The sequence below is a fragment of the Nicotiana tabacum genome, chromosome 19, assembly GCF_000715075.1.
Source record: "Nicotiana tabacum cultivar K326 chromosome 19, ASM71507v2, whole genome shotgun sequence".
NCBI classification, from domain to species: Eukaryota; Viridiplantae; Streptophyta; class Magnoliopsida; order Solanales; family Solanaceae; genus Nicotiana; species Nicotiana tabacum.
Genome location: NC_134098.1, coordinates 29,498,359 through 29,524,479, shown reverse-complemented (window position 1 = coordinate 29,524,479; position 26,121 = coordinate 29,498,359). Strand labels below are relative to the sequence as shown.

The 26,121-nt window shown below is 38.8% G+C and overlaps 1 long non-coding RNA gene across 2 annotated transcripts; it reads left to right on the top strand.

Moving 5' to 3' along the window:
• Positions 1-24,463, top strand: LOC107805648 (uncharacterized). Of its 2 annotated transcripts, XR_001652465.2 has the most exons (8): positions 1-171; positions 419-498; positions 874-954; positions 1,345-1,721; positions 1,842-1,926; positions 2,076-2,234; positions 13,140-13,190; positions 24,126-24,463. It is a non-coding gene; the product is annotated as an uncharacterized LOC107805648 (long non-coding RNA). The 2 variants fall into 2 exon arrangements; XR_012702654.1 differs by having other exon boundaries at positions 1,345-1,926; positions 24,126-24,461.
• Positions 24,464-26,121: the final 1,658 nt, after the last annotated feature.

Here is a 26,121-nt window from a genome sequence, read left to right as displayed (position 1 = left end):
CCAGACCCAATTCAATCTTTCTTTGTCCTCCTTCAGCAAATATGGCATCAGATTCAACATTTTGCTCTCCCGCATGCTCTGTATAATGCTTTTTTGGTTTATTTTTCCTAATTGAAAAACATTAAGATACATTACTTCAACTCTTTGTAACGCATCTTCTATAAATTGCTGGTATACTGTTGATTATCTCTATAAATTGTTGGCATACTATTGATTATCTTTGTGTTGAATGATCAATTTACTTCTTCACTTTATCATATAAAGATATATTCTTTTGTTTTTTTCTGCTAAATGACTTCACCTAAAATTCTAAAATGTTAGAGTGTCAATTCCTCAATAAGAGTAAAAACAAATATGTGATTGGTATTTTGGTATAAGTGAATTGCTATAAATCTAAACAATCCATATATGTATACAGGTAAATTCCATCTAGATGAAGGAAACATTCAACAAGAACAAGTAACTATTTGAAGTTTATTTCAGGATAGACAATACCAGGTTTACTCTGTCTATGCCTCCCCTCTCTATTTTAAAATTTCAATCAACTAGAACTTCAGGAAGCATTTTTCACAGACAAACGTTGTGTTGTCTTTAATAGGTTGCATCACAGAATAGTCTTTTAACAGACATATTAATTGGTTGAACAATGTGTTGTCATTTTCCTGCACTATTTTTACTGTTGGTATATTCAATATTCATAATATATTTGAGGCCAAATAGTTAGAGAATGACGAATTTGTCTGACATGGTTCTTGGCCAAACATAATCACAAAAAGAAATTGTCAGCATAGGCTCTTGAAACACGGAAGGAAAATTTACACTTTTATTCTTTTAATGTTAACCTTACACAATCTTCTCTGCCTACATATGCAGGTTGATGCTGCTAATGGTAGGATAACGAAGACCAGAACAGTGCTAAGTCATCCATTTTTGATAGTTGAACTCTTTCAACAGGTAATGAAACACATACACTTATTGTGTAAACTGAGCAATTGTTAATAATTAATATATATGTTGACTAGAAAAATTATATATCTTCCATATTTTTGGGCTTTTTCTCTTAAATCCTCTGTTGATTTGACTTTTAAAAAGTTTAAAGTGTCGTAAATACAATGACAATTAAAGGGAAAGACACTGAATAAAATAAAACATGAAGAGACATGAACATGTCTGTTCATGTTCCACTCCTATGTAATATCTTTTTCTCTTGGTCAGAATGTAGTATATCTTCCCATAAATCTATCATTCTTCCCATTTTTTAAATTAAAAGCACTTAATACATCATAATGATCCAATAAATATAATTTTACCGTTACTAATTCCTCAAAAGGTTTTACTCAACAGGTGTGTATTCCTATCATCCTCTTCATTCAATAAGGATCTCCGAAATCTCTATCAAAGGAAAAAAATAAACACAGCCCTTTTGCTATCCACCAGAAAGTCCAACCGTCGTCACGACAAAAGTTAAAGGCACTCCTTTGGTGTTGGTCCCCATCACTGATTTCTCTTTCATGACTCCTCTCTCTGTGCATGCACCTTTGTGTATCTTTAACTCCATAGTCCATAATTGAAATATAACTATATTCTTTGTAGTATAATTGAGAGCACTTTAATTAACTTTTTGTTATTAAAAAGAATTACTCTTTACAATGGATCTAATGTTTGGTCTAAGCAAGGAGAATCAAAGTAAAGTAGGAGGGCTATGATCATTTTGCTGAAAGGTTCTGTTCTTTCTTCCAATTTTTCTGTATTTGTTGTATTTATGCTCCATATACATTCTAATCCTCAATTGAGGGTTTAATGAGATTTCTCATTCTATTATTTTGAATCATATGATGTAGCGGGTTTTGACATCGACAAAATAAAAACATAAACTCTAAAGCCATTTTCAACTGTCGTCTTCCTCTCTGCCATACAGTGACATAGGTAAACACTCCATTCTTTCTCTGCCTTCTCCCTCTATATATATTTCAATTCACAAGCATGTACATTCATGAGTCATGAACTATTCAGATTCAGGATGTTTAGAAACATGTACTATATATTACTCATGCATAATGATGTTTCGAATGCAGTTGCAGTTTATTGGGTGAATATATTGATCTAACTCGAGAAAGAAAGAGATCAATTTTGGATCTATGAAAAGTGAAGCGAAGAATGGAAAGATTGAGCTATTTGCGGTTAAGTTTTGGTGCTTTCACGAGACTTATCGAGACGACTATAAAGTATACAAGGTTATAAAAGTTATATTTTCATTTCTTCATTCTCATTTTGTTTGGAAAATTTCAAAGTTCGCGATTACTAATATCATTACGAAATTGATTGAATGTATCAACCTCTTTTCCCCACTTATTTTAAAATCCCAAAGGAGACATAAAGTAATACTACATATTATTTACAACAATTATTACTATTATTTGTGAATAATAATTAAGCAGGAAGACGATGCAATAGGACATAGAGACATAAAGTTAATACTAAATATTATTTACAACCGTTATTACTATTATTTGTGAATAATATTTTTAAGAAGGAAGACGACGCAATAGGACATACACTACATATTTTTTCCGAAAAAAAGGTGTGTCAACTACTCTTCCAATTGAGAAGATTTCTTTGGAGCACAACCTGATTTCTTGCCATTAAAAAAAGATTATATCGAGTGAGTTAACTAGTTTTAATATAATAAAAAGTAGCTTTGTAATGAGGAAATTTTACCGATTTTAAAACTTTACTTATTCCTTTGTTGACCGTACAGTACTAGCTTCAATATTTTTTCCTGGTCAACACGTTATAGAGCAAGTAGGGAAAGAGTTGGTTGACGTTTTAAAAGACTAGTTGAGTATTTAAGATATCTAATCTAAATTTTATTTTTCCTTTCTCCATACCTCCTACCCTCTGAACTTCCTGGATTGAGCTGGTCCAAAGTGATATATAATTTAGTTAGCATCTGGGGCCACTTCAAATGTAAGTTTCTGAGTACATAATTGAAAATTCCTAGTCAGCTTTGTGAAATTGAAAAATAACTATTTTAAATTCTTACTATTAGAGTTTAATTAGTATTTAAATTAAAAGACTATTAGCATTTAATTACTCCTTTCGTACGAAAAATATTTGGATAAAAATAACTCTATCTAAAGCATAAAATAACTGGGGTAATTTCACTGAAGGTCATCCAACATATCATTTATTTCACAAAAGTCACTTATCTATTTTTCATCACTAAAATGTCACTAACTTAAAAGTCATTCTAGTTCAAAACTTATAAAATATTCAATAAAAAATATGACATGCATGGCATTACATTTAATTAAAAAATCTAACAATAATACCACATAAGCTTAAATAGACTATATCTAAGTTAGACTCATTTCTTCCTCAGTCCGATTTCGGGCAGTTTTTTGAATATTAGTATTAATTTTTTTTTATATGAAAAATTCTTAAAAAATAAATTTTTCGGAATTCTAAAATAGTTTCCCGCATATATACGGTTTTGGCCGAATTTTTAGTAGTGAATTTCTACTATGTAATTTCATTGTGGATATTTCTTACCAATATTTTGACTTTAATGGAATAGTAATTTGTGAAAATAAGTTTTTATTAGCTTGTTATTATTGTTTGTTAGTGGCACATTTATATGTTATGTGAGATTGAAGTCGGTCGGTTTTCCAAAATATTTTTTTAAAAATTTTTTTTTTTTACGAAACCGACCGACTTCAGTTGGTTTTTTTGGCGCAAAAATGCGAAAAACTATTTTAGAATCCCGCAAAATTTATTTTTTAAGAATTTTTCATTAAAAAAATATTAAAACTAATATTCAAAAAACTGCCTGAAATCGGACTGAGGAAGAAATGAGTCTAACTTAGATATGGTCTATTTAAGCTTATGTGACATTATTGTTATATTTTTTAATTAAATGTAATGCCATGTCATATTTTTTATTAGATATTTTATAGGTTTTGAACTAGAATGACTTTTAAATTACAAAGGTAAAGTTGAGTGACTTTTAAGTGATGATAAATAGATAAGTAATTTTTGTGAAATAAATGATAAGTTGGATGACCATGGTGAAATTAACCCTAAAACAACTCCAATGATCGATATTGAACTTTACAAATTGATATATTTCCACTATATTCTTCTTCCTCTCTCGACTTCTAAAAACTGATGCTGAGTAGCATAAAGTCAATATTTAAATAGATGTCAATGCCATTACCATCGGGTAGATGTTGAAAAGGTTTCGTATCAACTGAATCACTGATCGATCCTAATTTTCTACATTGGGAAGCGCATGCTTCAAACCTTTTTGACACATTGTTGATACATGGCTAAGCCAACATCTCTATTTTAAAAGGCGTTTTTGGGGCGAGTCCCGGACCAAAAACGCCCCGGGGCGATGGTGTGGGACGAAAGTCTCAAGAGGCGTACGCCCCACAATTTGAGGCGTACGTCCTGGCGTTCGGGGCGTACACCCGGGCGTTCCGGGCGCATTTTTTTAGTAAGGAGTAAGCCTCAGAGACTTTTTCAAATTAAAACAAAATTTGTTGAATTAGTCCTTCATATAATACCCAAATTCTCAAAAGTCAGTTTGGTAATTACTCAAAAGGTTTAAAAAAGAACTCAAAAGTATTAAATTTAAAATTAAAAACCTTTTTTATTGATTTAAGCTCTAATTCATGATTTTTTTAATTTTTTATCTTGTCCGCTAGTGTGCTAATATCTCCCAAAAGCAACGAATATTTAATTTATTTTACAAATACAAAGAGAACTACATTTTTCTTCATAGCAGCAAATTCAAAGTTTAAATTGCAGGTTAATCATCCTTTTTGTTCCTCCATATAGAAAACTTTATTCTTCTAGACTCAAATTACTTGTGCTTGTAAGTAACGTATAATAGATTGTTATGATTATTGTTTTGTGGGGATGGAGCACACATATATATAGTTTTCTTCAATTTTTATGCAATTTTACCTGTTTATAAATATTAACTGTCATTATATTATTTTATAAAATATTAAAAATTAAATACTTATGGGGCTTACGCCCCGCTGAGGCATATGTAAAATGCTCCGCCTTACGCCCACGCCTTTTAAAACACTAGCCAACATCACACATCATTAGTAATGGTAATAAATACACCGACCAAAAACTCTTTGATCAGACACGTGGAAAGCACAGAAGGAATTCATAATCAGCACTTGGAAAGCACGGAAGGAATTCATAATCAGCACGTGGCAAGCATGGAAGGTTTCCCTAGTTATCACGACCCAAAATCCCGTCTTAAGCATTGTAATGATACTTAATCTTTAAGACTAGGTAAATCAATTACTTACAACAGTTAAACCAGTTAAACATGATATTTTAAAGCAGAGTTTAAGAAAAAATTACCATACTATAAAAAAAATCCAAAATTTTCTTTAATCGTCTCTAAAACTATAATCCCCAAAATTCAGTTAATCGAGTATTTTCCTTTTTTAAAAGGGAAGAGGTCCAAAATTGCCCCTCTACTATGGTATATACTTTAAGTTTGTCCCCCGTTATACTTTTCGTTCAGATCCATCCCTAATGTTAACAAACTTTCTAGAATTGCCCTTAACCCTAACAGATCTACACCGTGGCAGCTGACTCCCTCAATTTTTTCCATGTCAGCTGCCAAGTCACTCGACCCCCTCCCTTCCTGCCACTTCACGCTACTCATCTCTAATCTCATGTACCCATTTATCTCTCCTCCTTTACCACCCCCACTTATCCGAACCCCTGACTTTCTCTCCCTTTCCATCGTCAGCCTCTTTCTTCTTAATCTACATAAATCGACAGTAAACTCATAACAAAACACACTTTCTTCATATTTACTTTATCACCATTAAACCTTTTCTGTTCATGGGAGTTTTCCGGCGAGGTGTAGCGTGTAGAGTGGGTTTGAGGAGAAAGAAAAAATATGGGATGGAGAAGATTCCTGAAATTTTAAAATAATTTTTTTTTTCATATCTCAAAGTGGGGGAAATGGCTAATGGATAAAAACTCATGGACCAATGAGGGTAATCTTTATATTCTGGAGAGCGAGAAACGGATGATATTCTTTGGTGATTGGAAATGGATGTTACTTTAATGGTGAATTTGTTTTGGATTGAAAGAGGAAAATGAAGGTCATGGAGTCTGGTCTGTGATGATGAGGTTAATTTTAATATGGGACCTGTTGATATGGCAGCTGATGTGGACAAATTAATAGAGGGATTGGATGCCACGGTGTAGATCTGTTAGGGTTAAGGGCAATTCTAGAAAGTTTGTTAATGATAGGGATGGATTTAAACGAAAAGTATAACGGAGGACAAACTTAAACTATATACCATAGTAGAGGGGCAATTTTAGACTTTTTTCCTTTTTAAAATAAGAGTTGAGGAAAAAGGACAAAGAAAAACGGAAGAAAAAAGACAAACATGATCTGTAGAAGGCCGCCTATTATGGCGTCAAAAGAGATGCCATCAGTGTTAACAATTCCCAATTTGGATTGATATCTTTCTCGTTCTCATTCTCGTTCAGCCTCGCTCTCCCCCCCCCCCCAAACCCAACTTTTTTAATGATATGATCCTTCTAGAAAATTCAGTTCTATGAACTAGGATGAACTCCTCAATAATATTTACTCTAATTCCCCTATCCCTTTTATTTGCTCCGCCCCCAAAACCATGATCGCTCCTACCCTGTCGTCGCTGCCGGTGATGGTAGTGATGTGGTAACCCAATACGACTGTCGGTGAGGTGTGGAGGTAAATTATAGAGGGGGAGAAGGTAGCAGGGAACCATATATGACTTTAGATGATTTCTTGACTAAAATGGGGCGGCTATAGAGGAGGATGTTAGAGTTCCGGTGATTGCTCTGCCTGCTACTGCTGCTGCCGCCAACCATAGACGCGCCGACTACTGGGGGTTTATGGTGGATAATATGGGAAATTATCAGTTTTCGGTAGCCATGCAGAACGAACCGAGGGGTTATGGGATGGAGCCTGATATAGGATGTGGTAATGGGGTTGTGACTATTGCTAGGAGTGGGAGATGGGGAGTGTTACGGGTAAAACCGGGGCTAATGAGCACCCCGACTTTTCGGTGGGTCAAACGAAGTAAAAGACAACTATATAGAATCAAAGTTGAGAACTTCTCGTACTAAGGCCCGAACGGAATGCTCTCCACCGGGCTCGATACAACACCCCCCGAACCCGGTACAAGCCCCATGACTTCGGAAAACATAACAAAACGGTTGCACATGACTAACAAAGGACCGTGATATCCGCGCCCAGCCGGATATTACGGCGTAGATCTCGGCCCGTATCGGCAGCAAATCAGTGATTAACAAAAAAGAAAATTTTTACCTTTCTTAGAACTGTACTAGGGATGAAACTTTTCTACTATATAAATGGAGTAACTTTTATTCAAGAGGCATATTGTAACACGTATATCAATGCAATATAAACTTGTTTTCTTTGCCTCTAAGTTATTCGAAAGTTCTTATTTTTGTTCATAGCTCTTCATACATATTTGGCTCCGAATAGAGGGCAGAACAATTTTTAAGCTCAGATCTGAGCCCGGACTTAACATCATAACTGGTTTGGTTATTTATTTTATCTTTAATTCGCTTATCAAACGTTATTGATCACTTATATTGAATCAATCCACATATCCTTTAACGCATATAAATTCAATTGTTATCCATTTTTAAGGGTAAACAGTTTGGCATTCACCGTAGGGCTAAGGATAATAATGGTGGTTTGATACGAATTTTTATAACACACTCTATTTTATGCTTGTTCTTTAAGATTTTAATTTCAGGTCAACCTAAAAATGTCAAACTCTCAGTCTACTCACTTGAACGTTGATGTTGAGTTTGACCATCATGGCGAAAATGACAATATGGTGCCTAGCAATAAGGTTCCCTCTGTTGATCCCAACAGAGTCCCAGTTGCAGATCCAATCAATTCTAACTCGCATGTGGCCATCAACGCCAACCTGCCGACCGACCCTGAGAATAACGTTTGTGGAGGAGCCCGACTAATGGTTCGAGGTACGCCCGAAGGTGAAAGCGAAGGGGGCAGTCTGCGGGTAATCTTTGAAATATTGCAGGCCCAACATACGGTGATAGCGTAGCTGCAAAATCAAAGCCGCACCCCCAGCAGGGTCAAACACGAACCATCTCAGGAAAATACACAAAATAATGAGCAGGTCACTGAAAGGCCGCGTGAAACTGAGACCGGTGTCAGCCCCGAAGTAATGAAAATGCTTGAAGCACTGACCAAATGGGTGGAGTCAGGTGAAACAAAAATTGAGGCAAACGACAAGAAGGTAGAGACATATAATTCCCGGGTCGATCAAATCCTAGGAGAGCCCCCAATATTGAAAGGCCTAGACTCCAAGAAATTTGTCCAGAAGCCTTTTCCTCCAAGCACAACACCGAAGCCAATTTGAAGAAGTTTCGTATGCCCGATATACCGAAATATAACAGAACCACGAATCCAAATGATCATGTTACCTCCTACACATGTGCCATCAAGGGGAATGAATTGGAATATGATGAAATCGAGTCAGTTTTGCTAAAGAAGTTCGGAGAAACTGTTAAAAGGAGCAATGATATGGTATCAAAACTTACCCCCAAATTCTATTGATTCGTTTGCTATGCTTGCATATGCTTTTGTGAAAGCGCATGCCGGGGCCATCAAGGTCAAGACGAGAAAATCGAACCTCTTCAAGGTAAAGCAAAGAGACAATGAAATGGCCAGGTAGTTCGTATCAAGGTTTCAAATGAAACTGATGGACTTGCCTTCGGTTGCTGATGATTAGCCCGTTCAGGCGTTCACCCAAGGACTTAACCCCATAAGCTCCTTGGCTTCACAGCAGTTAAAACAAAATTTGGTAAAGTACCCGGCGGTAACTTGGGCCGACATCCACAACAGGTACCAGTCAAAAAATCAGAGTAGATGATGATCGACTCGGGTCCTCTTCTGGGTCTGTTTATCCCATCAAAACTAATGACAGGTCTAAGAGAGTCATCGATGATGAACCGAGACCAAGCAGAGACTGATACCAACCGTATAGCAGAGATCGAAGGGGTAACGAATCTGGGCGTCACCCTACGAGGAACGAGAAGAGGAGCGATCGAGGCCACAGTAGCCGGGACGATGAGCAAGAACGGTTTTGATAGGCCACTCGGGGCCAGGGAGGCACCAATATTATCGGAATATAACTTCAATGTTGTTGCTCCCATCATCGTATCTGCCATCGGGTGCATCAAAAATACCAAATGACCTCGACCTCTACCATCCGACCCAACCCAAAGGGATCCAAACCAGATGTGCAAATATCATGGCATTCACGGCCACATAATAGAGGATTGTCGACAGTTGAGGGAAGAGGTAGCCCGGTTATTCAATAACGGGCATCTTCGAGAATTTCTGAGTGACCGAGCCAAGAATCATTTCAAAAATAGGGACTCTAATAAACAAACCGTGCAAGAAGAACCTCAACACGTCATTCAACATGATCATTGGAGGAGTCGATACCCCCAAGGACCAATGCTAAAGCGCACTAAGGTGCCATCAAGAGAGAAAAACAAACCCGAGATTATATCCTAGAGGGAACCATTTCATTCAAAAGGACACCGAAGGCATCGTGCAATCGCATAATGATGCACTGGTAATATTTGTACTGATAAATAAATCTCGAGTTAAGCGTGTGTTGATTGATCCAGGTAGCTCAGCCAACATCATCATATCAGGGTCGTAAAGCAGTTGGGTTTACAAGACCAAATAGTGCCAGCAGTCCGGGTGTTGAATGGATCTAACATGACATGCGAAACCAGTAAAGGGGAGATAACCCTATCGGTGAACACAGCCGGGACCATCCAGGAAATAAAGTTCTATGTGATTGTAGGGGATATGAGATATAACGCTCTATTCGGAAGACCATGGGTTCACAACATGAGGGTGGTACCTTCGACCTTGCACCAGGCATTGAAGTTCCCTACACCGGGAGGGATCAAGACAGTATACAGAGAGCATCCGGCTGTAAAGCAGATGTTCGCAGTCGATGAAGTACACCCGGTACCCGCCATTTCGACATTAAAAAGTGTGGAGTCATCCGAAAAGGCCTAAGTTAAATAACAATCACCGATGCTGGTCCTGGTCGGATCGGAGGACTTTGATGAGGAAGATGATTACAGAGTTTCGAGATCGTTCTTAGCTCCTGATGATACCGACTCTACCAAATCAGCGGCCGAAGAATTGGAGCAAGTCATATTGACCGAGCACCTGCCAGATCGAAAGGTATACCTGGGCACGGGGTTAGCCCTCGAGCTCAGGAATAAACTCATTAATTTTCTTGAAGATAATGTAGATTATTTTGCTTGGTCCCATCTTGACATGCAGGGATCCCGCCGAAGGTAACCACTCATAAGTTGAGTTTCGAACCAAAGTTCCACCCGGTTAAACAGAAGAGAAGACCTCAATCCGAGGTCAAGCATGCATGCATCAAAGATGAGGTATCTAAACTCCTTAAAATAGGGTCCATTAGGGAAGTTAAGTACCCGGACTAGTTAGCTAATGTAGTAGAAGTGCCTAAAAAAGGAAATAAGTTAAGAATGTGTGTAGATTACAAAATTTTGAACTAGACATGCCCTAAGGATTCCTTTCCTTTACCTAAGATTGATAGGATAGTCGACGCGACGGCCGAGCATGAGATTCTCAGTTTTCTCGATGCCTATTACGGGTACAACCAAATTCGGATGGACCCGAGCGATAAACAAAAACTTCCTTTATCACTATATTCGGTACCTATTGTTATAACATAATGTCGTTTGGATTAAAGTAAACCAGTGCCACTTATCAAAGCCGTTGGCCCAAGTGAAGTTTGTTTTGATGATTGACAAAGGAACTCAAGCATGAACAAGGTCCATACACAGTGTACACAGACACGGGTAGATTCGAGCACAAGGGATGCACGTGAAGGAGATAGGCTTAAGTTGTTATATCTAATTCTCTTGAACGAAAAGGTTGGATAAGTGATAAGGAGAAGGACTCCTTACTCGAAGAGAACTCTATCCAAGATTGGGAGGAGTTAGAAGTTGAATATAACTAGAACTCTTCCACCAAGGAAGAGTATAGCATTGGAACTCTAGTTATTTCCTATTCTACTAACTCTATATATTTCAGGATGTTCTCATTTACATGCAAGCACAAATACTGAAGTTAAATGCGAGTTGAGAGCAAAATAGCAAGGCATTTTGCAAGTAATTCGTGTGTGATTCAAGTGTACAAACCTGAAGGTACATGAACCAGATAGAAGAACCAGTTTCAAATGTCTGTCTTTTATTCTAGTTTCATTGTAGTAGGACTTTCAATTGTACCATTCAGCTTTACTTAGAAGCAATTGTACTAGGTACTCTGAGTGTTGTATTCAAGTTAGAGTTAACTTGAAGTTGTTACAACAACTAGAGGCTGGTTGCCATAAAGGGATTAGAGGTAATCCTTAGGTTTACAAATAGTTTTGTAAATGCTATTTTGGCTAAGAGATATAGTGAAGTGTTGGGGAAAATCCTACTGAGTAGTAGGTCGTGGTTTTTTCACCTTTTGAGCCGGGTGTTTTCCACGTAAAAATACTTGTATTCTTTAATTTCCACATTTATTATTCCGCAACAATAGTATAAGGAACACATAGAAGAACCAGGCCCTTCTATAATCAGTGCACGCAAAAATTGGACACCACACAAATCATCCCCCTATTGTGTGGCATTGAAGTATAAAACATCAAACGCCTAGTAAACCGGATGGCTATCTAAAGGAAAAAGTATTTGTCAAGCAACCTCCGGGCATTAAAAGCAAGGAATGTCCTGATCATGTGTACAAGCTTGACAAGGCAGTTTAACGGCTCAAGCAACCTCCGCGAGCATGGTATGAAAGATTGTCAAAATTCTTGCTTGAGCATGGCTACAAGAGATGTAAAATTGACAATACCTTGTTCTTGAAAAAAATAAGATAAAGATCTCTTGGTAGTTAAGATATATGTTGATGATATAATATTTGGAGCAACTACTTATAAGTTAAGTATTTACTAAACTAATGGGGAGTAAATTTGAAATGAGCATGATGGGTGAGCTTAATTTCTTTTTAGGCTTTTAAATTAAACAAAATTCAAATGGAACTATGATCCATCAACAAAAGTATGTGAAAGAGTTGCTTAAAAAGTTTGAAATGGAATATTCCAAAGAATTTGACACACCTATAGCAACAACCACAAAATTGGATATAGATGAACCTGATTCATCTGTTGATCAGAAGTTGTATAGGGGAATGATCGGTTCATTGTAATATCTCACCGCCAGTAAACCTGACATTGTTTTCAGTGTAGGCCTTTGTGCTAGATTTCAGGCAAATCCAAAGGAGTTTCACTTTACTATTGTCAAGAGGATCTTGAGATACCTAAAAGGCACAACTGATCTTTGCCTATGGTACCTAAAAGGTAGTAATTTTAACTTGGTGGGATATGCTGATGCTGATTATAAAAGTTTCCTTGTGGATAGAAAGAGCACCTCAGGTATGGCACACTTTCTTGGCTCATGTCTTGTGTCTTGGACCACCGAAAAGCAAAATTTTGTGGCCTCGTCTACTGCTGAAGCTGAGTATGTTTTCGCTACCTCATGTTGTGCTCAATTATTATGGATCAAACATCAATTAAGGGACCTTAGAATTGATGTAGGTTGTATCCCCATCTTTTGTAAAAATACTAGTGCAATTAGTATGACTAAGAACCCGGTTCATCACAAAAGAACTAAGCATATAGATGTTAGGCATCACTTTTTGAGGGACAACTACAAAAATGGTTAGATCACTATGGAATTGTGTGCTACTGACAAGCAAATAGCTGACATATTTACAAAAGCTCTAAGTAGAGATCACTTTGAAAGGAACATGTTAGAATTAGGGATGATTAAGATCACCTAAAAGGATCTCAAAAACATTGGTTAGAAAATATGTGAATTTTGTACATAATTAGATTAGATTTTGCTCAGTCTCATACTTTCACCAGTATACTCTTGTGCCATGTGCTAAAATGTCGCATTAATCTCTAATGATATTATCTTTATTTTCTTGAAAAATTCAGATTTACACAAGAGATTTCTCAGTGAAGAACCCGGTTCATCAATATTACATGGTATGTACTCTCCACTCTGCATATTTTGAAATAATTATATTTGGATTATGATCAGAAGGAGAGTCTCATTTAATCCTAACCTCCTTGAGCTTATCCGTTACGAAATAAACCAATTTCACCCAAAGAGAGTCTTGAAACGCAATAAGTGCCTAGATTCTAGGGAGAGTCCTGAACGTCTTTTCAAATTGACTCCCAGTTTGATTAGACTTATGAGCTTCTGAAAACACTGTCGTTACCCAATTAAATTCATCCTCTTTATATTGATTTGGCCTTAGTTGTTTCTTCACTTCTAAATTTTTAGCCGCCAAACAATTCTCTCTATCTTCTCTCATCTTCTAAACACACACATACTCATCTTCTCTCATTCTCTAACCATCAATGGATAACATCTTTGAAAATCTCTCATCACCACCCAAAGAATACACACCTACTCCTTCGACCACATTTATCTCTAAGAAAGGGAGATTCAAGATACTTGCTCGCAAAGTAGTCACTGAAGGAGAACAAATCAAAAAAATCAATGAGCAACTGAGGGAAAGTCAAGCAGATGAACCCCAAAAATCTGAAGATTCCTTCAAGTATGCAACTAAGAGGGACAAAAATGTTTCATCTGAAATAGAGCAGGTAAATTCTAGTCCAAAAATTACATTTGAAACAATCTCTGAGGTTGCTGAAAATTTGGAAAATAGATTTGTTTTGGTAGGAACTATGGTTGGGGTTGAAACAACTAAGTCTAGGAAACTGGGTGGTAAAAATAAAAAGAGAGTGAGGTGCTCAAGGTGATATGGGGGGAATGGAAAAAGTAGTGGCTGAATCTTCACCCACTCCTGCTGGTTTGACTGAAAAAACAGGAGCTATGGTAGTGTGGAGTGAGGAATCTGCTGGAGAAGAAGAAAGTTTGAGAGAAAAAGGGGGTAATGTGTTTGGAGAAGCTGCTGAGGGGTTGGTCAGGTTGGGGAATAATGTTCAAGAACCTGTTCCATCTGTGCAAGAACCCCTCAAAGACCTATTGAAAAGAGTGTCTGACAGTTACAATCCAAAAAGGAAGAAAAGTTTAGGAGTTAAAATTCCTGGTACTGCTAGGGCAAACAAGAAGAGAAAGGCTGCCAATTCTATCTCTGTAGTGACTATACAAGATGGAGAGCTACAAGGAGTCCGAAGAAGCAGAGTGAGGCTGAACTGGAAAAATCCCTAGAGGAGAGTAAAAGAAAAGTTGCTGCAAAGGGAAAGAAGAAAGTGGTTGAGCCTATTGAGGCAGTTGAAATTTAGGAGATGGACCCGGTCCTTCATGATGAAGAGGAGGCAAAAGAGGTGGAGGCTATGACTCTAAAGGCAAAGAAAATAAAGACTTTCAAAAAGAAGTCTCACTTGAAGACAAAGACTGCAGAGCCTTATACCTTGGCTAAGAGGGCCAGGTCTGCCATAAAATATAGGAAAGTGAAAGTAGTTGAGGAAGAAGAAAGTGAAGATAGAGAAGAAACTGATCAAGAACAGGACAAGCTGGTTAAGTTTGGGAAAAGAACCATCTTGAAGGGTAGACTCCCCAGGGACTTAGAAGAGGAAGGCATGGTGATGCTACTGGAAAAACTACAACTGTAAGGTTGGAAGGACATGATCCTTCATATGGATGGAAAGCTTGCCAGAACTGAGATTGTGGAGTTCATGGCAAATTGTAAGATAAAAAATGGCAGAGTCACCAGTGTGGTGGAGGGAGTGACTGTGAGCTTCAACGATAAAGAATTGGGAGAGATTCTGGATGTACCTGCTGAAGGGTACAATGATTACAAAAAGCTCAAATGGCCCAGTCTAGAGAACCTCCCTACCTCCCTTGCCATTACAAGAAAGTTTGCTGACAATGAGTTAAAGACAGAAGCCAAGGCTGTATACAAAAGTGAGATGAAGTCACCCCACAAAGTGTTGTTTGAATTTGTTAACAAAGTCGTGTTGCCCAGGCAGGAAAGAAGGCACATTGACACATTCATGGATCTGGTCCTTATGGAATGTCTGGACAATGGGAGGCAAATCAATTAGCCTGGATTTATCATCCAGCTTCTTGATAGGGTACTAACTGGCACCAAAACTCATGCCATACCCTATGGTTTCATTCTCACGATTGTACTTGCTTACTTTAAGGTACCCCTCAAGAAATTGGAAGTTGGTACAAGCAAGGATCACTTTGGGGCAAACACTTTGACTGCATGTGACTATGAAGTCCATACCACTCCCAAAGAATGTGGTTCATCCAAAAAGGTACCCGTGAACAGCAAAGTGCGAGTCTTGTTGCAAGAGAGTGGGGCTAAGGATGCTGAAATTGAAAGGCTGAAGAACATGTTGGCAGAAGTAGAAACTGAGAGAGATGCTCTCACAGCTGAGCTTGCAAAGGAGAAGGAGAAGAATGAAGGTATTCTTTATGATATGTTGAAACTGTTTCAAGCCAAGAACCAAGAACCTGGTACTTCCCAGCCTTAAGACCTTTCTAGCCTAGTTAGACAAACCAGTGACCCGGATGGGATTTTGTTTTGTTCTTTTTGCTCATGATCCAGTATCTTTATTTTTCTTTATGCCTTGTGGATGACTAGTATTAATGATAATCATCTGTTTTTGTGCTCTAACTGTTTGTTGATGCTTCTTAGATGGCTAATATCATTAGATTGATAAATGATGCTTGACTCCATAATTCCATTTGAAGTAGCCCCAGTGGCCATGAGTGATATCTATTAATATCTGGTTATCTAACATAATCATGTAACTTTTCGATGATGCCAAAAGGGGGAAAACAAGTTGTGCTTTTTACTTTAGACTGTGATGTTTATAACCTAATGAACATGGTCCTTGATTATTTGTGATTTTAAAATGAAAAATGTTCTAACATTGTGTCAATGTTGAGCTGAGTTGAAATAGGTCCTATGCTTATGAAAAGCACAGAGTTTGTCATCATAAAAAAAGGGGAATTTGTTGGTCCAAGTGAAGTTTGTTTTGATGATTGACAAAGGAACTTAAGCATGAATCAGGTCCATACACAGTATACACAGACACGGGCAGATTCGAGCACAAGGGATGCACGTGAAGGAGATAGGCTTAAATTGTTATATCTAATTCTCCTGAACGAAAAGGTTGGATAAGTGATAAGGAGAAGGATGCCTTATTCGAAGAGAAATCTATCCAAGATTGGGAGGAGTTAGAAGTTGAATATAACTAGAACTCTTCCACCAATGAAGAGTATAGCATTGGAACTCTAGTTATTTCCTATTCTACTAACTCTATATATTTCAGGATGTTCTCATTTTACATGCAAGCACAAATGCTGAAGTTAAATGCGAGTTGAGAGCAAAATAGCAACTTCAAGTGTGCAAACCTGAAGCTACATGACCCAGATAGAAGAACCAGTTCCAAGTGTCTGTCTTTTATTCTAGTTTCATTGTAGTAGGACTTTCAATTGTACCTTTCAGCTTTACTTAGAAGCAATTGTACTAGGTACTCTGAGTGTTGTATTCAAGTTAGAGTTAACTTGAAGTTGTTACAACAACTAGAGGTTGGTTGCCATAAAGGGATTAGAGGTAATCCTTAGGTTTACAAAGAGTTTTGTAAATGCTATTTTGGCTAAGAGATATAGTGAAGTGTTGGGGAAAATCCTACTGAGTAGTAGGTCGTGGTTTTTTCACCTTTTGAGCCGGGTGTTTTCCACGTAAAAATACTTATGTTTTTTACTTTCTGCATTTATTATTCTGCAACAATAGTATAAGGAACACATAGAAGAACCAGATCTTTCTATAATCAGTGCACGCAAAAATTGGACACCACACAAATCATCCCCCTATTGTGTGGCATTGAAGTATAAAACATCAAACGCCTAGTAAACCGGATGTTTGAAGAACAGATAGGAAAATCAATGGAAGTTTATATTTACGACATGTTAGTTAAGTCCCTGCGAGCAGAGGACCATTTGAAACATTTGTAGGAGACCTTCGACATATTGAAGAAATATAAAATGAAGCTGAACCCGGAGAAGTGCGCTTTCGGGGTCGGATCGGGAAAGTTCCTTGGGTTCATGGTTTCCAATCGGGGGATCGAGATTAATTCTGACAAAATCAAGGCCATAGAAGATATCACTGTGGTAGAGAATGTCAAGGTTGTTCAGAGGTTGACCGGGCATATAGCCGCCCTGGGCCGGTTCATATCGAGGTCCTCAGACAAAAGCCATCGGTTCTTCTCATTGTTGAAGAAGAAGAATAACTTTTCCTAGACCCTGGAGTGCCAATAAGCTTTGGAAGAACTCAAACAGTACCTTTCGAATCGCCTATGCTCCACACTCCGAAGGCAGATGAGAAATTGTACCTTTACTTAGCGGTATCCGAGATGGCGGTAAGTGGAGTCTTAGTCCGGGAAGAGGAAGGTACGAAATTCCCTGTTTACTATGTCAGTAGAACTCTAGGAAAGGCCGAAACAAGGTATCCTCACCTGGAAAAATTGGCGCTCGCTTTGCTAAGCACCTCCAGAAATTAAAACCATACTTTCAGTGCCACCCCATATGTGTCGTAACCTCTTATCTACTAAGGAACATTATGCACAAACCCGAGCTCTTGGGCCAGTTGGCTAAATGAGCCATAGAAAATAGTGGGTACGATATTGAATATTGACCCCGAACCGCCATCAAATCATAAATTTTGACAGACTTTGTGGCCGACTTTACGCCGGCCTTAATACCCAAAATCAAAAAAAGAATTGTTGTTAGCCTCGTGGACTTCCTCGGGAATGTGGACCCTTTTTATGGATGGCACCTCGAATGCAAAAAGTTCTAGACTCGGCATCGTGTTGAAACCACCTAATTAGGCAATCTATTAGAACTATAAAATTGATAACAATGAAGTCGAGTATGAGGCTATGATTGCAGGTCTCGAATTAACTAAGATCCTTGGGGATGAAGTGATCGAATCCAAGTGCCACTCCCTCCTCGAAGTAAATCAATTCAATAGAATGTTTGAAGTAAAAAAAGAAGGATGCGGCGGTACTTTAACAAATTACAAGTAACATTGCATCAATTCAGGGAATGGACCCTGTAGCACGTGCCCCGATATCAGAACAGCGAAGCCGATGCTCTGGCTAATTTAGGGTCGTCGATTGATACTGATGAGTTCAGCTCGGGAACAGTAGTACAACTCATAAAGTTGGTAATAGAAGAAGGCTATGCCGAAGTAAACTCAACAATTCTGACTTGGGATTGGAGAAACAAGTACATAGATTACTTGAAGACTGGAAAATTACCGTCGGACCCTAAAGAATCGAGAGCACTGCATACGAAGGCTGCCAGATTTAGCTTGGCCGAAGGGACTTTGTTCAGAAGAACATTCGACGGCCCTCTAGCCATATGCTTGGGCCGGGAGATACCGAATACGCCTTGAGAGAAGTTCACTAAGGCACTTGCGGGAACCATTCGGGGGCAAAATCTTTGGTTCGAAAACTAATCAGGGCCGGCTATTACTAGACTAAAATGAAGAAAGATGCAAAGGAATTTGTACGAAGATGCGACGCCTGCCAGAGGCACGCACCGATGATCCACCAACCCGGAGAACTACTTCATTCGATCTTGTCCCCATGGCCGTTATATCATCGATCCCCTACCGTGGGAACCCGGTAAGGCTCAATTCATACTATTTATGAGTGATTATTTTTCCATAAGGGTTGAAGCTCAAGCGTTCGAGAAGGTCCGGGAAATATAGGTCATTGACTTCATCTGGGACCACATAATATGTCGATTCGGCATACCATCCAAAATCGTTTGCGATAATGGGAAATAGTTCATTGGCAGCAAAGTAAATAACTTCTTCGAAGATCACACAATTAAGAAAATACTATCAACATCCTACCACCCGAGTGGAAATGGACAAGCAGAATCTATGAACAAGACCATTCTCCAAACCCTGAAAAAAAGGTTGACCGATGCCAAAGGGAGATGGAAGGAAATCTTGCGCGAAGTAAGTCCTATGGGCATACCGTACGACCTTGAAGTCTAGTACTGAGGCCACCCCGTTCTCATTGGTCTATAGAGCCGAAGCCTTAATACCAGTCGAAGTGATAGAACTGAGCCTCAGGTTCCGATATGCGACCGATTAGTCGAATGGCGAGGCCATGGTCACGAGCGTGGAAATATTGGATGAAAGGCATGAGGCCGGCCACCGAGAGATAGCGGATAGAAAGATACTACAATCGAAGAGCCAACCTCCGACACTTCAAAATCGGGGACTTGGTGTTGAGAAAAGTAATATTGCACACCCGGAACCCAAACGAAGGAAAGCAGGGACCAAATTGGAAAGAACCATATGGAGTCGTCGGAATTACTGGCAAAGGCTCATACAAACTCGAAGCAGGAAACGGTGTACAACTACCGAACAACTGGAATGTGGCACACTTAAAATGGTACTACTACTAAGGTACAATCTTATTTTCTCTTTGACAATATTATTAATCAGAATAACACTTGCAGGCAACGGCCAAGGATGGACATGGCTATTAGGACTGAAAGCACGCGTTACACATTTTTTTCCTTGAGCCGATTTTGTCCCAAAATGAGTTTTTCGGCAAGGTTTTTAATGAGGCAACAGTAAATCGTACTAACTTAGATTCGAATGCCGGTCTCAAACCGGAGTCAATGGGCGTATCAACAGTATCTGAGCCCTCTCAAGCCCGACCTCGAATATTGGGGGCCATCACTCTCGGGTTAAGGTTCTTAGTAGAGAAAGAAGGATACTTCGTGCTTAAGTAAGGCTCGGTGGTTAGGATAATTGTAAGGGCCAAACAGTCGTAAGAACTATGCCCACTTAGCCCACCTTATCCATGACACAAATTTTTATCATGTACTTTACACATTAAAATGAAAGAAAGTTTCACCTTGCTATTAGGCACTTTCTTGCCTCTTAAAACCTGAATCCTAAGAGCCCAAGGGTTACCCCTATTAGGGTACTATCGAGCCCAAGGGCTACCCCTACTCGGGGACTATCGAGCCCAAGGGATACCCCTACTCGGGGAATATTTCGAAAAGTTTGGATAAACCGGGCTACCAAATCCCGGGAGCACCAAACCTATTAGGCGGTGCCCAAAAACAAAAGGCTACAGCCACCAAAATAATGGCTCGGAGACGTCCGAAGCTCGTAATCAAAAGTAAGGTCTTCATAAAAACTGAAAACCTTCTAAAAGGTTACCCTCGGCAAAAGCGTCGTCTAAAAACATTTAAGCATCTTGAAAAAAAAACTCTCGGTCACACCGAGTTTCCAGAGCCTCGAGCAAACAAAGTTGCATCGAAGTCAGGCTCCTTTCAAACTTCTGAAAAAACGGACACCCTATAATTACATTAGATTTTATGCTAAGGCATTACAAACATTTATAAGAATATAAATTGTGAAAAGATGCTAAAAGCAAAGACTCGAAATTACCAGAAAGGAAAAATTTATATATATTCTGGAATGTATTTACAAAGGCCCAACGAAAACGGCCTCAAAATAAACAAAAATATACACAAGAAAAGACTAAAAAAGTACTAAGGCATTCATGTATGGTCTTCACCGAGGCCCGACTCGTCGCCAGAACCATCGGAGCCTTCAGATCCCTCAGAACCCTCAGAGCCTTCGGCACCTTTAGGCTTGTAAAGTTTTTTCGCCTCGACCTCAAGCTTTATTGCTTCCTCGATCTCAAGCGATAGGTCGAAACCTCAGGCGTGGATATCTTAGAGGGTCTCCCTTCGAGATAGTTGCCTCATATATTCGGCCTTGGTCTTCAGGCGAGTCTCGGTTGCTTCAACATAGACCATATATTGGGCCACTATCTCTTCGGCATCGTCAAAGGTTGTATCGAGCTTGGACTTAATTGCCTCGTATTCTCTACCGAGCATGTCCCGCTCTGCGACAGCCGAGCTCAACTGTGCTCGGAGATCACCATTCAGATGGGACCTCTTTCCAGCTTTCTCCTTCACCACCCGAAGTTGGACCTCTACCGATGCCAGCTTTGCCTGGGTGGTTTCCATCTCCGAAGCCAACAGGTCCATTTTGCTTTTCCACCCATCAGCCATGGCTTAAACCTCGTTCATTTCAACTTAGAGTTGGTCGATCTGGTCGATCTTCTACTGGACCTGCGAGGTTTTGTCGTTAGTCGCCATGACTAGATCCTCATTTTAAACTTCAAAGACCTTTAAATTTTCGACCAGGTTTGGCATGTTCCCACCTCAGGATCGAAGCTTCCCTCTGAGCCCTATCCAATCGGCCTGAAGTTCCTCGATGACCTCGTCTTGTTTCTCACTAAGGAGCTTGTACATGTCCTTTTTTCGGGCGTCCTCCTTGAGCTCGAACTCGAGCTGGCTTATTTTCAAGCGAACTGGAGGAAACTCTCGTGGTGAAACACTGAGGCATGTAAAGAAAGGGAATCAAGTAAGAAACATAAAAAAATTAAGTGATTCTTAAGAAGAGCTCGAAGGTGTTAAAATCTTACCCGGTTCAATGCCTGTTGTACCTCATTTAAAAGGCTCGACATTCCCACCTCGTTCATCTTTGTCTGGTCCTCCTCGGTTACCATACATCGGAGGTAACTGGCTATGCCTACCGGAGCGGATAGGACCCGGGCATTCTTCGGGATTGTAAGAATAATCATCCTCCCGGCGAGTAAGCTTGATTAGTCCCCCTCAAAAAATCCGGGGACTGTATAAACGGAGCAGATGGTCAAGGGTGAACCGAGAGGATTCAGTGTGGTTCACAAAATAATGAAGGAGGATCACGATCCTCCAAAATGATGGGTGGATTTTCTCGAGGCACACCTCATACCTTTTATAGAAGGCCAAAATTACCGGGTCTACCGGGCCCAACGTGAAGGGGTAAGTATAAACATTTAAGTACCCCTCCACGTGAGTAGTAATATCATCCTTGGTCCCGGGGACTACTACGTCCTTGCCTTCCCATTTACAGTTCTCTCGGACCACGGGAAGGATATATGCGGTAATAGAGCAAATATATCTACAGGCTCCTTCGCCCCGGTCTTGTTTAGACGAGGCTTTCTCGACTTTGAAGTCGTCTGCGATTGAACAACCCTCGTGTATAAAGCTTTTTAGGGGGGCTCGGGGACTGCCTCGGGGGCGGCCACCTCGGGAGAAGCCACTTTGGGAACAACCGGCTCAGAAGGAGCCACATCGGCATTTGTGGCCGGGTGGGAAGATGAAGGGGCAGCCTGCATGATTTGGAAATTTTAGCCATTGCTATCTGAGAAAATTTGAAAATTCAAAGAACAGATATGAAGTTTGAAGAAAAGAGTATGAAGATTTAAAGTAAGGATGGAGATCTGGGTAGAAACCTAAGAACAAGTTTGAAGATTTGAAGACCAAAGATGAAGGTGTAAAGATTTGAAAAATATGACAATCGCTCGAAGGTGGAGGCTTGGATCAGAAAGTAGGAAAAGTACAAAGGGCCAAAGCTTTTATTGGGGGAAATTCGTGGTGTTTCACATTTGAAGGCAACCAATCATTGAACGACACATGTCCGAAGACAGAATGACGCGATTGATGGGATGTTTCATCTTATCTGCCATCTCGGTTGTAACATGCGAAGAAAGAAACTGGGATTCATCTATCGTTTTCTATCGTTTCGATAAACCTATTCTCTAGAAAACGAGGGGACTATCTATATACGGGTAAATCCGGGGCTAATGAGTACTCTAACTTTCCGGTGAGTCGAACGAAGCAAGGCACAACTATATGGAATCAAAGGTTGGAACTTCTCGTACTAAGGCCCGAACGGAATGCTCGCCACCAGGCCCAATACGACAACACCCCCCCAAACCCAGTACAAGCCCATGCTTCAGAAAATACTACAAAATGGTTGCACACGACTAACTAAGGACCGTGATATCCGCGTCCAACCGGATGTATCAGCAGCAAATCAGTGATTAACGAAAAAGAAGATTTTTACCTTTCTTAGAATTGTACTAGGGATGAAACTCTCCTATATAAATGGGGTAATTTTTATTCAAGAGACATATTGTAACATGCATATCAAGGCAATATAAACTTGTTTTCTCTACTTCTAAGTTATTCGAAAGTTCTTATTTTTGTTCATAGCTCTTCATACATATTTGGCTCCGAATTGAAGGCAGAACAATTGTTAAGCTCAGATCCTAACCCGGACTTAATATCATAACCGGTTTAGTTATTTATTTTATATTTAATTCGCCTATCTAACGTTATTGATCACTTGTATTGAATCAATCCACATATCCTTAAAACTACATATAAATTCAATTGTTATCCATTTTTAAGGATAAACAAAGAGGAAAGAAAAGGTCAACTGTGGAAGAGTTGCTTGCTTGATAACGCTATGATTCTAGGAACTGATGTATTTCCAGCTGGTTGGCCACCATAAGAGCATGAGGAAGTTGAACCTGAAGGACTGGGAATGGGTAGGATCAGGTCATAGGTTATAAAATAGGATTTGGGTTTTCGATCAGTGGGTTGGATCTTTTGATTAGAAGCCTTCACGTGTCCACCCAATTAATAAGGAACATTTAGCATTTTGCCTAACGATAAAGGTAAATTCGGCCAAGAAGATATAAACGGGGACATATCAGAACAATAAAAAGAAAATAATATATTGGTATTTTTTTTATCCTTTTTGTTTATTTCATTAGAGTAGTTCCAACTAGATAGTGACACTACGGTTTTCATTTCTAATTCTTGGACGTCACACACTACAGTGTTTGTTCTACCTAGACCTATCAAATGGGCCGGGTCGACCACCTTTGCCAATTAGCTTTTCCTCAACTTCTAAACGCTTAAGTGGTCTTCGCATTTGGAGTAAGATAAACAAACAACCTACATCATCTGGTCACTTTAACGAACTCATTTGTTATTTGCAACAAGATCCAATTAACGAGGATGATGACTTTGATGTCTTGAAATGGTGGAAGGATAATGCAAAGTAGTACCCGGTGCTATCTACAATGGCTCGTGATTTTTTGGCGGTTCCGGTTTCAACAGTTGCTTCAGAAAGTGCATTTAGTCAAGGAAAATTAGAACTTGGAGAGCGAAGATTATCTTTAAGTCCTCGCACCTTGGATGTCCTCGTTACTTTTAGAGATTAAGTTTATGCAGAAAGAAGAAATCAAGAAAATATAAATGACGATTCAAACTCAGCTGAAGATCTGACCATGTCTGATGTGGAAGGAGTGGACGGAGTAGCTCATGAGAATTAGAGTATATTATATTAGAATATCATTTTTCTTATGTATTAGATATAGAAATAGTTGAATTCCATATGTTTCTCAAGATTTAATGTTAATAAAGTATCGTTTTTCTTTCATTTTTATTCTAATTGGCTTCAAGAACATGTAGTAATTTCAAGTTCGTATATATGTATAAAAGTTTGAAATTTTTATCATTTATTAGTTTTTAACTTTTTATAATTAAATTGGATTCAGCCCATTAGGGCCCAGGTTAAGGGGTTACAGGTTACGGGTCCGGGTCGGGTCAACATGTTTTGATTAATGGGTCTAATCCGGACCGACCCCTATAAAAAAGTGAACCAGACCGGCCCGGTTAAGGACCCACGGGCCAAGAGTCAAGGGGTTTGGGTCCGGGTTCGGATCGACCCATTTAACAGGTCTAGTTCTACCTTAAATGGCTAGTTCCTCTCTTCCAGCCCTGTGTTATAATGTCCTATAGCACTAACTGCCACCTTATTCTTCCTTAGTTCCAAAGCCACTCCAATTAATATGAATTCAATTAGCCTACTTCCACATGTTCCAAAATTAGTACCAAGAAAAACAAGCACACATATAATATAATGTTAACTATGCTATACACAAGTAATACGAGTAAATGGCGAAGTGTTACATTCTTTTATCGTAAGAGATTTGGTCCCACATTTAAATATACATAATCTATCTGTATCTCTCTTCCTTCTATGCTTCTTCTCTTCCTCTTGATTCTCTCTCCCCATTCCTCTGATCTCTTTCTATTTCCTCTCCATCATACCGTGTAAACTCTTCTTTAATAAAATCAAGGCTTGTGTCTTTTTGCACTATATGCTTTCGTGATTTCTAAGTTGTAACAGACTTTGCCGAGGACGTAGGCATCATCTATGAATACCATTTACTCTTATGCTCAAATTTATTTTCTCTTATATTTTCTTTCTTATATTATGCATTTTTCACATCCCTAAATGTATGATGGATCATCTAAAAGAGTCGCATCCGAAATTACATAGTTAAGATGGTTATGCGATGCAGTCACTTTTTGGTTTGGAAGAAAAACATATTTTTCCTATGTCAGCATATTGAAGTGGTTTATATGTACCTTGTACGCGAGAAACTACACAATTACATGTATAAGAATACATAGACGCTAATCTATATATATCTATAAAAGGAGGGCCATTAAGAGATGATGTGGCACCTCTTATTGACCAAGAAATATATTTATCTAAATTCTCAATTTTTTGGCTTTTTCCTTTAATTTTAATACAACTAGTGGAATTGTTATAAGAAACTTCATTGAATTTATAAACTTCTTTTTCTAATACTCAAATATTAAAAGATTATGACTTCAAACAAAAGGAGAAAGATAACATCAAACCTCACAAAAGAAGTTCCATTAAATTTGTAGGAGAAGCACCATCTACTCTGAAGTGAAAGCAAAGGCATCGGTGACCATAAACATGAACATATGATTTAAAGAACATCAGAAATTATAATAATATTAATTTGAACCAAAGTTTCGCATCCTTAGAGAAGACCAAGAATTTCAGCAAAAACAAAAAAGGATAAGACCATGCTGATGAAAATTTGGAATAACGTAACAGGTAAATAAAAGAATGAAGTAGCTGTAATAGGTTAATATTAAGAGTGATTTGCATTTCCTTCTTGACCGGAAAGAAGTATCATAAATATCCCATTTGATAAAAAT